The sequence below is a fragment of the Malaclemys terrapin genome, chromosome 16, assembly GCF_027887155.1.
Source record: "Malaclemys terrapin pileata isolate rMalTer1 chromosome 16, rMalTer1.hap1, whole genome shotgun sequence".
Taxonomy (NCBI): domain Eukaryota; kingdom Metazoa; phylum Chordata; order Testudines; family Emydidae; genus Malaclemys; species Malaclemys terrapin.
The window spans coordinates 7,893,381-7,906,948 of record NC_071520.1 but is presented as its reverse complement, the minus strand read 5'-3'; positions in this window follow the sequence as shown (position 1 = coordinate 7,906,948).

Genomic DNA, 13,568 nt, shown 5'->3' with positions numbered 1-13,568 from the left:
AAGAGAAGGAAAACAACCCCCTGTTCCTTGCCCCCACCCGCTTCCCCAGCCAGCCTCCCACGCGGCCTATCTCCTGACGTGAGCAGGCACTCGGTACATTCCCTTCCTTTCAAGTCCCCTCTTAATGTAAACCTCTCTCGCTCCCCTGTTTCCCACTCTAGCTGCCTGCAACAATGCCCAGAATGTTATTTCTCAGCTGAGCCTTGAAATCGTCCTCTTGCGAGCGCTCACGGGGTCGTTTCCACACAATGAGGGCGGTTAGCAATTTCCTCCGATCCCCATCTGCTACCTGCCTCAAAACGGCATGAGGCAATTTCCCTTGATGCTTCTGACAATTTCTATTAAAGAAAACCTGAGTGCGTATCAATTAAATAAATATATTATGTAGGCACAGGCAGCCTTCAGGATGCACTTTCTATTTTCTGCAGTGCCCCTTGATGTCTTGCCTTCAAGATATTTTACCTCTGGTGGTGGCAGCAGCCGTGGGCGGGGAGTGGGGGCGGCTGTTTTGGATCAAGGGAGGCTGAGTTCCTGGGAGAGAATGAGCAAAGCCGAAGGAAGGAGGATTGTGGCACAGGAAGATCCCCCTTGGGAACTAGCTAACAGATATTGGCTTGGACTTAAGAAACAGGGTGTAGGAACCAGGCTAAATTTAAACAGATGAAGAGACCGATAACAGGAACCAGCCAAGCATTAAGTTCTATGAAGCTAAAAATCAGGTTGTTCCTCTACAACCAAATGCGTTTCTCTGTTGTTTCCGACTAGACTGGGCAAAGCACGAGGGAATGTACACTCAGGGCCGGCCCTGTGGGTTTTGCTGGATTGTGTGTGAAGTAAGACGTAGGGCTGCTCCAGGCAGAGCCTTGTGTAGTCTAGAGGGAGGGGGATTTTGGCAGCTCAGGGCACTTGTCCCTGGTCTATGCACCCGAGTTGAATTGGTGAACTTGTCACTCAGGGAGGTTGCAGGGGGAGAGGGGTCGTTGAGTGCATCTTTCAAGTGGGGAGGAATGGTTCACGGAGGAATCGCAGGCCTGGCAGGGGATGTAGATGCAAAGTGGGTGTGTTGGTCTGGGCATAATGAGGCTCCTGAAAGCACAGAGCTGTACACGTCTGCGCTCAGCCTTGGATCAACTGCAAATATCCTGCCTTGGCTAGCCTCAATGATTAACGCTTTGGTTGGTTAGGACCCTGAGCCATGAACCAGACCTGCCGGATCCCAAGTGAGATTTGTCTGCCATGTCCCTTAAACATGGACTGGGAGCTAGCGGTTCATTGGACCAGGAACCCTTGTGTGGAGGCAGAGTGGTGGATTTCACAGCGTGTCTCCTATTTAGAGAGAAGGTGTCACTGCCAGGGCATGGGCAGTCAACCCTAGTGGCTGGAGCTGGAGTCTGGCCTAAGGGGTAGAGCCAAGAGTCAGAGCCAGAGTCAGAGGCCAGGAACCAGAGCAAGGTAAAGGAGCAGCACCCCTAGACCAAATGGCGCTCCAGGCAAGGAGTATCTTCGGCACCCCTGCCCTCCGTTTGTTAAACTTTTGAATATCTTACAGCAGCCCAGCCTGGTGCCCCCTCACCCAGCCTGCCACCCCAGGCGGTTGTCTGGGTCACCTGCCCCTAAATCTGGCCCTGCCTGGACCAATCAGACCCTATATGGGTGGCACATCTTGTGGTACTTGGGCCCACAAGGTTCACAGCGTGTTGAGCGCTGCTCTGACAAATGGTAGCGGGGATGCAGCAGTCACTCGGGGACTAGCAGGCCTAGGTTCTAGACCCATGGCTCCTCCCAGGAGGTGATATTGAAAATGGAGTGATGAGCGCTCCATGTCACCCCTTGATCTCACAGCTTCCTTGATGTCTATCCAAGATACAGTTTGGAGATGGTGCTATCTATAGTACATGATCTTCTAGTGAAGCTGCTGGGAAGGGTCCATCCTGATTTTGTTTCGGTGCCTCTGAAAGTGCGCTGGGTGGTCACAGGCAATATGGAGATGAGGTCCCAGTTCCCTGAGGAGCTCACAGAGACAGCCTTAGGCCATCATTGCTAGCTGTTCGCTAATCTGGGTTGCCTCGGGTTTGGGTGCCCAACTTGAAACCCCCAGCCCTGAATTTCAGTGTTGCTGACATTTTGAAAAGCAGGTCTCGCGGTGTTTCAAGTTGAGCACCCACAAACTGAGGCACCCAAAATCTCTGGCTTCTCTTCAAAAAATGTGACCTCAATAAGTAGACCTGACAACAATCTTTGCCATTGACCTGCTGGAGGTTTTGGTGATTCATGGATCTTGCAGGGTAGATGCGATGGCTTTTGCTTTCTCTACTTAGAGAGACTCCGAAGAGTGGTAATGGGTACCTGCTCGGCTGCTCCTCTCCCCTTGGGCTCACCCACAGCCCCGCAGGGCTCCAACTGTAACCTCACCTGTCCAGTACACACATGCAGCTTCAAGAGGAGACAGAGAGGAATTCTGTCTGCAGGTTAAGACAGCCACTTTAAAAATTAATATGCAGATGACATTCACACCCACACCTGTTTTCCATCAAACCCAGGCACTGCTTTCCCAGTGTCCGAGAGAAGCAGGGGCATGGATGGGAGCAAATTGGGTTAGGATCGATCCAGATTACATGGGAAGCGATGCTGAGAGGCATGGAAGTATATAAGGAGGGTGATTGGGCCAGGACTGTGAGTGTGTCTCCTATCCAAGACAGCTGTCTGACCTTTGTCAATGTAACTCACAGGCCTAGGGTCATACTGTGTCCATCCTTGCTCTTAGGTTCTCGGGTGTCAGCAGTAACACTGTTTTATTTCACAGTTACCCCTGAGGCTATGACCATTCCTGCAGGCTGTGGCCCTGCCCACTGCAATCATCAGGCATGTTTCCTCCAGGCTAGGTTGTGGCAGTGCACTTTAACTGGAGTTACATTTGAAAAACATGTCATGGCTTTGGCAGGTACAGAATGCAGTGACTCATCTGTTGTGTGGCGCAAACCCTTATGAGCATAACCCAAGTGCTTTGCATCAGCGACCTGCTCTCTACTGAAAGCAGTCCAAGGCATCGGGGCGATCCATAAAGTCTATGACCCAGGCAGGCTTTTTCCCTGGAACCTGCTCCTGCTAGTGAACTACCAGAACCTGTCTTCAGTATACTTCAGGGTACAGTCCTGGGCTACACTAGTGGGTAAGGTTACCATACGTCCGGATTTTCCCGGACATGTCCGGCTTTTGGGGGCTTAAATCCCCGTCCTGGGGGAAATCCCCAAAAGCCGGGCATGTCCGGGAAAATCAGGAGGGAGGGAGGGAGGGCTCGGCCGGGGCCTCTTTGGCTGGGGTCAGCGGTGCGGGGCCGGGGCCGGTGCGGGGCCGGGCCGGGGTCGCGGGGCCGGGGGCATGGTGCCGGGCCGGGAGCCGGGCCGGGCGCGCGGTGCCGGGCCGGGGTCCAGGCCGGGCCAGGAGCCGGGGTCGCAGTGCCGGGCCGGGCTGGGCGCGGGGCCGGGTGGGGAGCCGGGGGTGCGGTGCCGGGCCGGGAGCCGGGCCGGGCCCGCGGGGCCGGGAGCCGGGAGCCGGGGTCGCGGGGCCGGGAGCCGGGGTTGCGGGGCTGGCAATGCTGGGCGGGCCAGGGGTGATCGGCCTCCTCCCCCCACACTCCCCCTTACCTGCTTCAGGCTTCCCGCGAATCAAATGTTCGCGGGAAGCAGGGGAGGGGGCGGAGACTTTGGGGAGGGGGCGGAGTTGGGCGGGGCTGGGGGCGGGGCTGGGGGCGGGGGCGGGGCCCCGTCGAGTGTCCTCCATTTGGAGGCACAAAATATGGTAACCCTACTAGTGGGGGGGGTTTGAACTAAGATACGCAACTTCAGCTACGCTAGTCACGTAGCCGAAGTCGAAATATCTTAGTTCGACTTACCTGGCAGTCCTCACGGCAGCGAGTCAACCGCCGCAGCTCCCCCATCGACTCCGCTTACTCCTCCTGCCGAGGTGGAGTACGGGCATCGATTCAGGAATCGATCTATTGCATCTAGACGAGAGGCAATAAATCGATCCCCGATACATCGAACACTACCCGCTGATCTGCTGGGTAGTATAGATGTACCCTAAGATGTATCTATTTGATCAAGCTCTTCCAGATTATGAGACTGATCCAACACCCATTGCAGTCAGTGCAAAGACTCTGACTAATTTAAAGGGGCATTGGATCAGGTCTGTATTAGTGACGGGAGTCAGACTATTAAATACCTCTTTTGTGAGGGTAGTATTTATTTCTTAAAGACTAACAGGCTCTTAATGATGGGTTAATAAAAACATAAACAAAAATGCCCCAGATCAGAATCCAGCCCTGAGTCTCCAAGTGGTTCAGAATATTGAAATATCTAATATTTTTTAATATCAATGTACTATCAGATATCTCCTCTCCCAGTGGGCTATGTCTTGCCCTTACAGAGGGAGAGACTCAGGTAATCTAGCCATGTCCCTTCTTTGAAAAGATTCAAAGAAATCAACACATCTGCTTTAAAATCTGAGCAGATTAAGAAAGCGAAAGCTGTAAGAAGTTAAAAAAGGAAAGGATCATAAACCTCAAGGAATTTTACACGTTGGATCTTTGGCTTTGTTCAGTTTTTGTTGCAATGAGGCTTAGTGAAGATTAATTAAGAATTTTCCCCCAAACCAACTGACCACTATTTGCAGAAGGCTTAAATGACTCTTCCCTTTGCATCAATATTCACCTCAGATTGCCCTGCATGCAGCTAGGGTTTTCCTTAAAACCAGGGGCGAAAGGGAAAGTTGCTCTCTTGCTGTCTCTACTCTCCCTCTTTCATTTGGGCTCTTTGCCTTTCATGTTTTTGTTTGACATCTAGGAAAGAATCATGAGGTGCTGAGTATTATTAACTTCTAAACACCTAAGAAATCAGTAGGAAATCGCAAACATTTCGGCTCCCTGACAGTCTCCGTAAATGACCCGTCCGAAATCCCACGCCTTCTGAGATGAAAAGAGGGAGCCAGGCAGAACGGAGGAGAGAAGGGAAAAGCGAGGGAGCGAGAGGGACACGCAAAATAAATGAGAAATATGATTAACTTGCTTCCTCCGCCAGTCCTACAGCTGGTTCTGGGTATTTAATAAACAGGTTGACACTCCAAGTTCCCCTCATTAGGTGATCACTAAGGTCTGGGCTGTCATAAATCAAAGAGCCAGGTTATCAAGGCCTGTGATCTTTAACTGTACTGGGGCGCCCAACTGTCTGCTATAACGAGGCCTAAAAAAGTGCAAGCTGTAAAGAATTAGCTGGCCGCGGCACTTTAATACACACACGCAGGGGCACGGACGTCACGCCGGCTGTGGAAAGGTGAGCCAGGTATAGGCAAGGATGGGCCCCTGCCCATGGGTGTTGTGTATGAGGTTCCATGCAGGGAAGTTATGAAATCTTTGGGCTGCACCGTCCTGGCCCTTGCATGGGTGCCTGGTGTGAACGTCCAAGGAGCTACCTCAGCGTATGATGCCCAGTGCAAGGGACGATCTGTATGCTGGGGAGCCCCAGGGACTGCTCCCTCCATCCGCCCCAGGGGAGCCAGCTGTTCCAAAGGGGGCTGGGGAGGAAGCAGTATATGCCCCCATCTCTGTATGCAGTGTCCAATAGGCCAGGCACACCAGCAGGGAATCTCTGTATGCACTGGGGAACCTGGGGAGGAGCTTCGTTCTGCACTGCCCCTTACCCCGGGCACTGCCTAAATAGCACAGCTTAGCCCTGTGGGAGTATGGTAGCAGGGATGGCTCTAGGTTTTTTGCCGCCCCAAGCAAAAAAATTTTTGGCTGCCCCGCACCCCAGCCCTGGGCTCTCAACTCCCCCCACCAGTGCCCTCCCCCACCCGCACCCCCTGCCGCCCCAACCCTGGGCTCTCTCTTCCCCCCCCATCTGCACCCCCTGCCGCCCCAACCCTGGGCTCTCTCTTCCCCCCCCATCTGCACCCCCTGCTGCCCCAGCGCTGGGCTCTCACCCCACCCCACCCCATTCCCTGCCGCCCCAGCGCTGGGCTCTCACCCCACCCCACCCCACCCCCTGCCGCTCCAACCCTGGGCTCTCCTGCACCAGTGCTGACTCTGCCCACTCCCCCTCCACCCCCTGCCGCCCCAACCCTGGGCTCTCTCTTCCCCCCCCCATCTGCACCCCCTGCTGCCCCAGCGCTGGGCTCTCACCCCACCTCACCCCACCCCACCCCACCCCCTGCCGCCCCAGCCCTAGGCTCTCACCCCACCCCACCCCCTGCCGCTCCAACCCTGGGCTCTCCTGCACCAGTGCTGACTCCGCCCACTCCCCCCCTCGCCTCCAGCCGGTCCGGTGCTGGCAGGGTCAGGATAAGCAGCGGGGGCTCCCAGGCCGCGCCTCAGCCCAGGGTCCCTCCAGCCAGGGCTCCTGCTTCCAGGACTGGCCGGGACCCGGGAGGGCAGAGCTGGGGGACCGCCCCGGCAGGGGGCTGAGGAGCTGGGGCAGGGCAGCCCCAGAGGGAGCGGAGCCCCAGAGAGCGGACACAGGCCCTGCACGGCAGTGCCCCGCCCTCTATGGCCCCGCTGCTGCTGCTGCTCCTGGACGCCCTGCCACAGTCCCTGGACAGCTTGGGCCGCTTCGCCCAGCCCTGGCTGCGGCGCTGGGGGGTGGCTGCCCTGCGGCACCTGCAGGCGGCTCTGAGTGCCCCGTGGGGCAGCCCCCAGCCCACGTGTCCCCTGCTTGGAGCCTGCCTGGCCCAGACACAAGGTGCGGGCGCTGCTCCCCCTCTTCTTCCCTATTGATTTTAGGGCACTGTGCACCCTTGGGGCACACACTGAGAATGGTCCAGCCCTTGATGTGCAGGGGCTACAATAACATGTAGCCCCTTCATAAGCTCCCCACCTGGTGTGTATGTGGGGGGGGCTGTAGTGGGGTGGCCACCCTGCTCCTGCCCGGAGGGGTTAAAACAACCCTGGAGAGGGCTACAGCTGGGAAAAGAGAGGCTGATTGGGGGAAGCAGCAACAGGTGACGCCACGCCCCAATCAGGCCATGGCTAGCCCTAAAAGAGGACTGAGGGCCAGCAGCTGAGAGAAACTCTTTCTCTAGCTTTCAGAGAGAGAAGGACCTGGCTGCTTGGGAAGCTGAGGAGGGTACCTAGGTTTGAGCAGTGCTGGGGAAGGGCAGAGGGAGCTGGGGAGCTCCAGTCTAGCAAAGTCCCAGGCTGCAGGCCGAGTTAAGGGCCCACAGGGGTACTAGGGCTGCAGAGGGGCAGCCCAGGGATAGGCGGAGGCAGCTGGTCCAACCCCCCTTGCCGATGATGAGTGGTTAACAGAGTGCCGTCTGCCCCAGGGAGTGGGGGCTAAATGGAGACTGAGTCACTGAGGCAAGGTAGGGATAGGGGGTTGGGGGGCCCCCTGGGAGGGGACACCCAGAGTGAGGGGGTACTGCGGTGGGCAGAACCCCTGAGCAAAGGGCACTGGGGTCTGGGAGGGACACGGGGCCAGTGGCAGGCAAGACACCAGCCTGAAGAGGGCGCTCCAGGCTGGAAGAGCTAATTCCCAGGATGACCAGCAGGAGGCGCTGTGCTGGTGAGTCGTTGCCCTGCCACAAGGGCATATAATATATTTACTGGGAAGACTAAAACAGGCCACGTGCTCAGTCCCCTGAAGTGGAGGGCAGGAGGCAGTGTCTAGCGCCGTTCAATAGTGACCCCCTGTGGGTGTCTAAGGAGCAGTGTTGTCGGTAATGCTCTGGAGGACGTCTCAGCAGAAGGATGGTGGATGTGACAATCCCTGCAATGCATATGCATGTGAATCAGGGGCATTTTCAACAGGGAGATCATGGGAATCCTAGCCAGTATGAATTGGATTCCTTGGGGTACTGGTAGAGGGAGACAGTGAAGGGTCTAAACCGTAGGGATGACCATTGTAGCCTCACAAGCTAGGACTTAGCTGCTGTTCCCTCATTTTAGAAAGAGAGACATGGATCTGTAGAAGCAAGAAGACTATAGGAAATTAGCTTAAACAGCAACGATTGCTCTTCTCGGTGGCTAGAGGCCCCTAGTGCCTCCTTGTAGTGCACCAGTGTTACATGGCACCCAGATGTAGCCACACACCGTGTCCCATCATGTGTGAATACTCCTGTATACCTATCCAGCAGATATGCAGCTGATAGGAGAAGTGATGTCCCCAGAGCGAATCCAAAGCTGTAATTCCCTCCAGGGCTGTGATGGAGTCACTTCAGGGTATTCCTTTGCAAGGTTGTAATGCAAGACATTACCATGGGGGGATTGGGGGGGAATCTAACTCCAAAGCATACCATGCAGCCCCTTGGACATCAGACCATGTGGTTCATATCAAGCTGTGAAGTGGAAGCATCAGGTTCGCAGCACTGATTTTCTCTCTTGCTGTGCCTTCAGTGGGCTAAAACCAGGGATGTGTTTGGGCCATTATGGGTCAGATTTTCTAACAAGGTCACATTCACACTGGGGCCAGATTAAGTTCAGCTGCCATTCAAGTGGCTGCTTTTCAAACCAGCTCAGTGCGCAACATGCATCCAATGTACTGGGTTCTTTTTGAAAATCTGGCCCTGTGTTTTATTTCTAACTCTATAGGCTAAGGGTGGGATGTTCAAAAATGTCTACATGGCTTAGGAGCACAGAGGGAGATTTTTAAAGTTCAAATGGCAGTGAGGTGCCTAATTCCCATGGAAAGCCAATGGAAGTAGGGCACTTAAATGCCCCTTTTTTGCATTTGAGGATCTGCCCTGTGCCCTAAGTCACTTAGGTGCTTTTTAAAATCGCATTCTAAATCCTCAAAAAGAACAGGAGTACTTGTGGCACCTTAGAGACTAACAAATTTATTTGAGCGTAAGCTTTCGTGGGCTACATCTGAAGAAGTGGGATGTAGCCCACGAAAGCTTACACTCAAATAAATTTGTTAGTCTCTAAGGTGCCACAAGGACTCCTGTTCTTTTTGCGGATACAGACTAACATGGCTGCTACTCTGAAACCATTATAAATCCTGACATCTTGATTGAGCTTTTGCTCAGTTCTTACTCAGGAGAAATTGCCGTTGACTTTTCTTGGGTAAGAAGGATATAGATTTTCTTACACTTAACTTTCTTTTAAGTGCAAGAAAAATATAGAATAAACTTTTGCAGCAATTTATCTGGTGGACTGAAGTGAACAAATGACTGTAATTAAAGTGCCTGATGTTTACTTGAGATACAACCAATGTCCCAAGTCTACCTGCCGACAATGAGCTTTCCAAACCTGTCTTGAAATCAAACCTGTATGCTTGAAAAACATTTATTTCTCACACTCTCCTAGATGCCGGTATATCATGAAACTGGTCCAGTATGTTTCACATTCTCATATGTATAGTCTATATTATTAATCACCAGATTGTGTATCAAGACCTTGGATTTCAAGCTAGGATATGAGATACCAGCCCAACCAAACAAGTGAAAGTCTTTTAAGCTTCTACAGGAAATTGCCAACACTCCCAATTTGTGAGGGGTTTCCTGTGCTCTGGTTAACTAGTTCCTTACTGTATCACGGATCATGAGTGTGACACACAATACACACGAAGTGTTGGCTGTCTATACCAATAAACATGACTGCCAAAATGTAGCCCAATGAGGGATGTGCCAGTGGTGTCTGGCCAGGGAGAACAGATTTCCTGGATTCAGACATCAGGGAACAGCAACTTTGGTTCAGCCTATTTAGCGTCTAGTATTTTGAAATCTTTATTTGTCATCATGTCCCGGAGTCCACTTGCCTTAATTCTATAGCAAGGTCTTTGGATTCTGCAGTACCCTGTTGGAAATTCTGCCACAGCTTCAGATATATTTTTCAAGGGGGGGGGGAGGTATCTGAAATTAAATCTACTCTCTATTATATATGCTGTTATTGAATGCCATTTATTTTACGCTGTGCCAGTGATGTCAGTTTTCAATATGCTGCAGCATTTTGTACTGACAGCATCAAGCTGCCTCATAAAAGTTATTTAGGAGGAAGCTGGGGATTTAGACAGCTGGTTTGGGAACAATTTGGGTTTTTGGCACCTGGGAAAGCATGAGTGGCAGTTGGGGAATAAGCATATTAGCTTGATGATCAGCAGTCAAATAGTTAACACCTTTAGGTTTCAGATTTAACAACCCATTGAGATGAATGGGGCAGTCCACACCTCTGAGAGTTGTTGTTTCAGGCTTTCTACAAACTCTGGGCACAGTAACCTCCTAGAGCCCCCAGTGGCACTGTGTTTCCATACTAGTCCCAACAAAGGAGCTTAGGGTTTCACCATCTACTCTATTAACACTGGGCTAAATGCCATTTAAGCACATGGCATCATTTAAATGTGTCCCTCTTCTGCAGCTGAGCCCAATGTACTTTCTATTTTTTAGAAATTGGTGAGTTCTCCTCATTGAACTTTTCACTGTAACTGAGTAATATCCCCAAACTAATCTACCCCTATTGTCCATTGCTGTGTCTATATAGCATCTGTATGGTGATAATTAATACATCAGGAGCAGGAGTGCCGCCAGCTTTTCTGCCGCCCTAGGCGGCGGAAGTACCACCCCCCACAGAGGCGCCGGAAGGTCCCGCGGCCGAAATATCACCGCGGTCGCCGCCCCCCAAATTGTAGCACCCTAGGCGACCACCTAGGTTCGCCTAATGGGTTGCGCCGGCCCTGATCAGGAGTCCCAGATCATAAGTCAAATCCGACAACTTATTACATTGCACTGGAAAGCAGTGAAATACTGATTTAGAATGACAGTCCTCTCCTAACGGAGGAAGGTCAAATCATTGACTCTAATTGCATATCAAGGGAGCAGGGCCGGCTCCAGGCACCAGCTGAGCAAGCTGGTGCTTGGGGCGGCAGATTGTTGGAGGCGGCATTCTGCCCAATCCTAGGGCGGCACGGCCGCTTTTTTTTGTTTTTGTTCCGCTCCAGCCACCCTGTAAGGGGCGGCGGCGCGGAGAACCAGAGCGCCCTGCAGGGCTAGTCCTCTTCCTTCCCTCCCCGCCGACTGGAGCGGAGCCCTCACGACAGGCGGCGGTGCAGCGGGAGGGGCCGCGTGGTAGCGCTCCTGCTGTAGCCCTGGCCGCCCCCTTCTCTCTCTCTCTCCCATCCGCTCCCTCCTGCACCTGCGCTCTGGGTTTTTTGTTTTGTTTTTTTTTTTGCTTTGCCGTTCTGGCCGCCCCGTTTTTTTTTTTTTTTGCTTGGGGCGACCAAAAAGCCAGAGCTGGCCCTGCAAGGGAGAGCAACATTAAATAGCCTCGAAGGAACCCCACATGTGATCTTTCAAATATTTCAGAAGAGGCCAGATTATTAATATTGGGTCAAATATTCTCCCCAGTTCCAACATTAGGCACCCCATTGATTTAAACAGGGTTTCACCAGTATGCACTGTTTGGGGGAACAAGAAAGGTGGCCCATATCAGGCAATTAGCTTGACTGTCTCCGAGCCAAACCCTATGTTATTGCAGATGGAAGCTGTCTCTGCTCGAAAAAGAATTTGGCTGGAAAGGCTATTTCACGAGCCTTGTTGAATTAACTATGACTTGACTCCTGTGAATCCATTCCCCTGTTTCATCCAAGAGACACTACTGTTATAGCTCTATGAGCGCCTGTATGTTACTGTAAATTGGGTGAACGCACCAAAAATCTGCTATCCTGTCATCCGAGTGAATGAAGTTACATCTTTGGGCCCAGTGATCACATTTATTTTATTTCCCTCTCTCCACCACTTTGTCATGAAAGAAAACCCTGTTCATACCCTCATGTGAGCTCCATTTCGTCGTTTAGAAACTCTTTTTCTGGGGAGGACATAGCCTTCCCCCACTGCCAGCATTTCTGACACTGGCCTTGATTCCAAACGGATTCTTTTGGGAGTGCATGGATGGCAAGAGGACTGTGCCAAAGCATTTGAGAATGCATATTTATACTTCCTACCCCCTCTCTTATGTAGTTGCCCACCACAAGAACACGGTGTAATGAGCAGTAGCTTCAGCACTGGCTAACCTCAAAAATGGAAGGTTGACGGGTGCTACAGCTCAGGACGGGTGAGATATGGCTGTGCTGTGAGAGCGTGGGAGTCTGCACATGTGTGCCGTGTGGTTGTTGGGTGTCAGGACTGGAACATCAGGCAATAGATGCACTGGTTGAGCTGTGTGGTGGATCAGAGCTGAAATAGCAGGGAGGACTACAGTCCGATTGAGATACCCATGCAGAGTGGTGGGATGGGGGTGGACAAGGACTATAATGGCAAGGGCTCTTGCAGGCCCGAAGTGAGGTACATTATTGACAGATCTCTCTCTGGAGAAGTTCTCATGTTACTGTATTTGCCTGCCCTGTTTGACGGTAACCAGTGCTACCTTTCTTTTACACAACTACTCTTGATTGATTTATCAACACCCCTCCCTCCCATCCCTAAACTGTATGTTCATCCCAATAAATTCAGTGGGACTGCTTGAGCTACACATTTGGTGCAGAAGTTGGTCCTCTGCTAATATTTGTGTGTGTGGGGGGGGTACTACTAAGCTCTCTTTAAATACCATGGTCCCACTGGCAAATCTTTGTTTGGCAACTTCTCTTCCAAAAGACAACTTAGGTTTCATATCTACGCTAGTAAACTCTGGCTAAGCATCATTTAAGCACCTGATGTCATATAAATGTGTCCCTATTATGCAAAAATTATGTCAATTCCATCCCGATTAAGCCGCTGTTGAATTCATTAGGCTAAAGCAGTTCTCTGGGAAAAGTCACAAAAATTCACAAACTTGATTCATTTGGAGTGGGCTGTACCATTAATGGTATCTATTTTTAGATGGTTTTCTCTTCATTGGCTGATAAAGGGGCTTCATCCATTGATTGTGACCAGGGGGATTTGGGCTGACCTTGTAGTTTTACTTCCTTTATTATTATTTATTTTATTTTGTTGATACAGCTGCTGAAATATTCAATGACTTCTTATTTTATTCAGGCTGCTGGGCACGAAGTCACCAGAGGAGTTTTGGCCAATGAGGTTAATTCGCTGTTTGGAACGACTTAGCTAGGGATATGGTGAATTCTCTCACCTGAAGTCACCTTCAAATCAAGACTGGATTGGTCTTACTGAGAGAGATGCTCTAGCTCCATCACAGGGTTTTGAGTCTGGTGCAGGAATTATTGGGTCAAATTCCACAGCCTGTATGATGCAAAGAGGTCAGACTAGGTGATCTGATGCCTTCTGAGCGTAAAAAGTTATGAAGCTTTCTCAAGTGGCCCCACTGTCTTCAAAGGCATTACTCATGTGAGTAAGTGCTCACTTGGGTAAGTGTTGCACAGCCTAGCCCAAATAAAGTGTGTGTATGTATATGTGTGTATATATGTATAGACAGATTATGTTAATTCTGTCGTGATTAAGCAGCTGTCATAAATTATTGGTTTTACAATCTAATTTTATGACACACTAAGGCCTGGATCCAATTAGTTCCACACAGGCACAGATGACTGGCTTGGGAAGAGCAACTTGGCCAAACCATGGTTTGGCCGCCTAGGTAAAGGGCCAACGAGGATTATGATAATATTATTGGGTTAATTAGGTATATTGTGTGC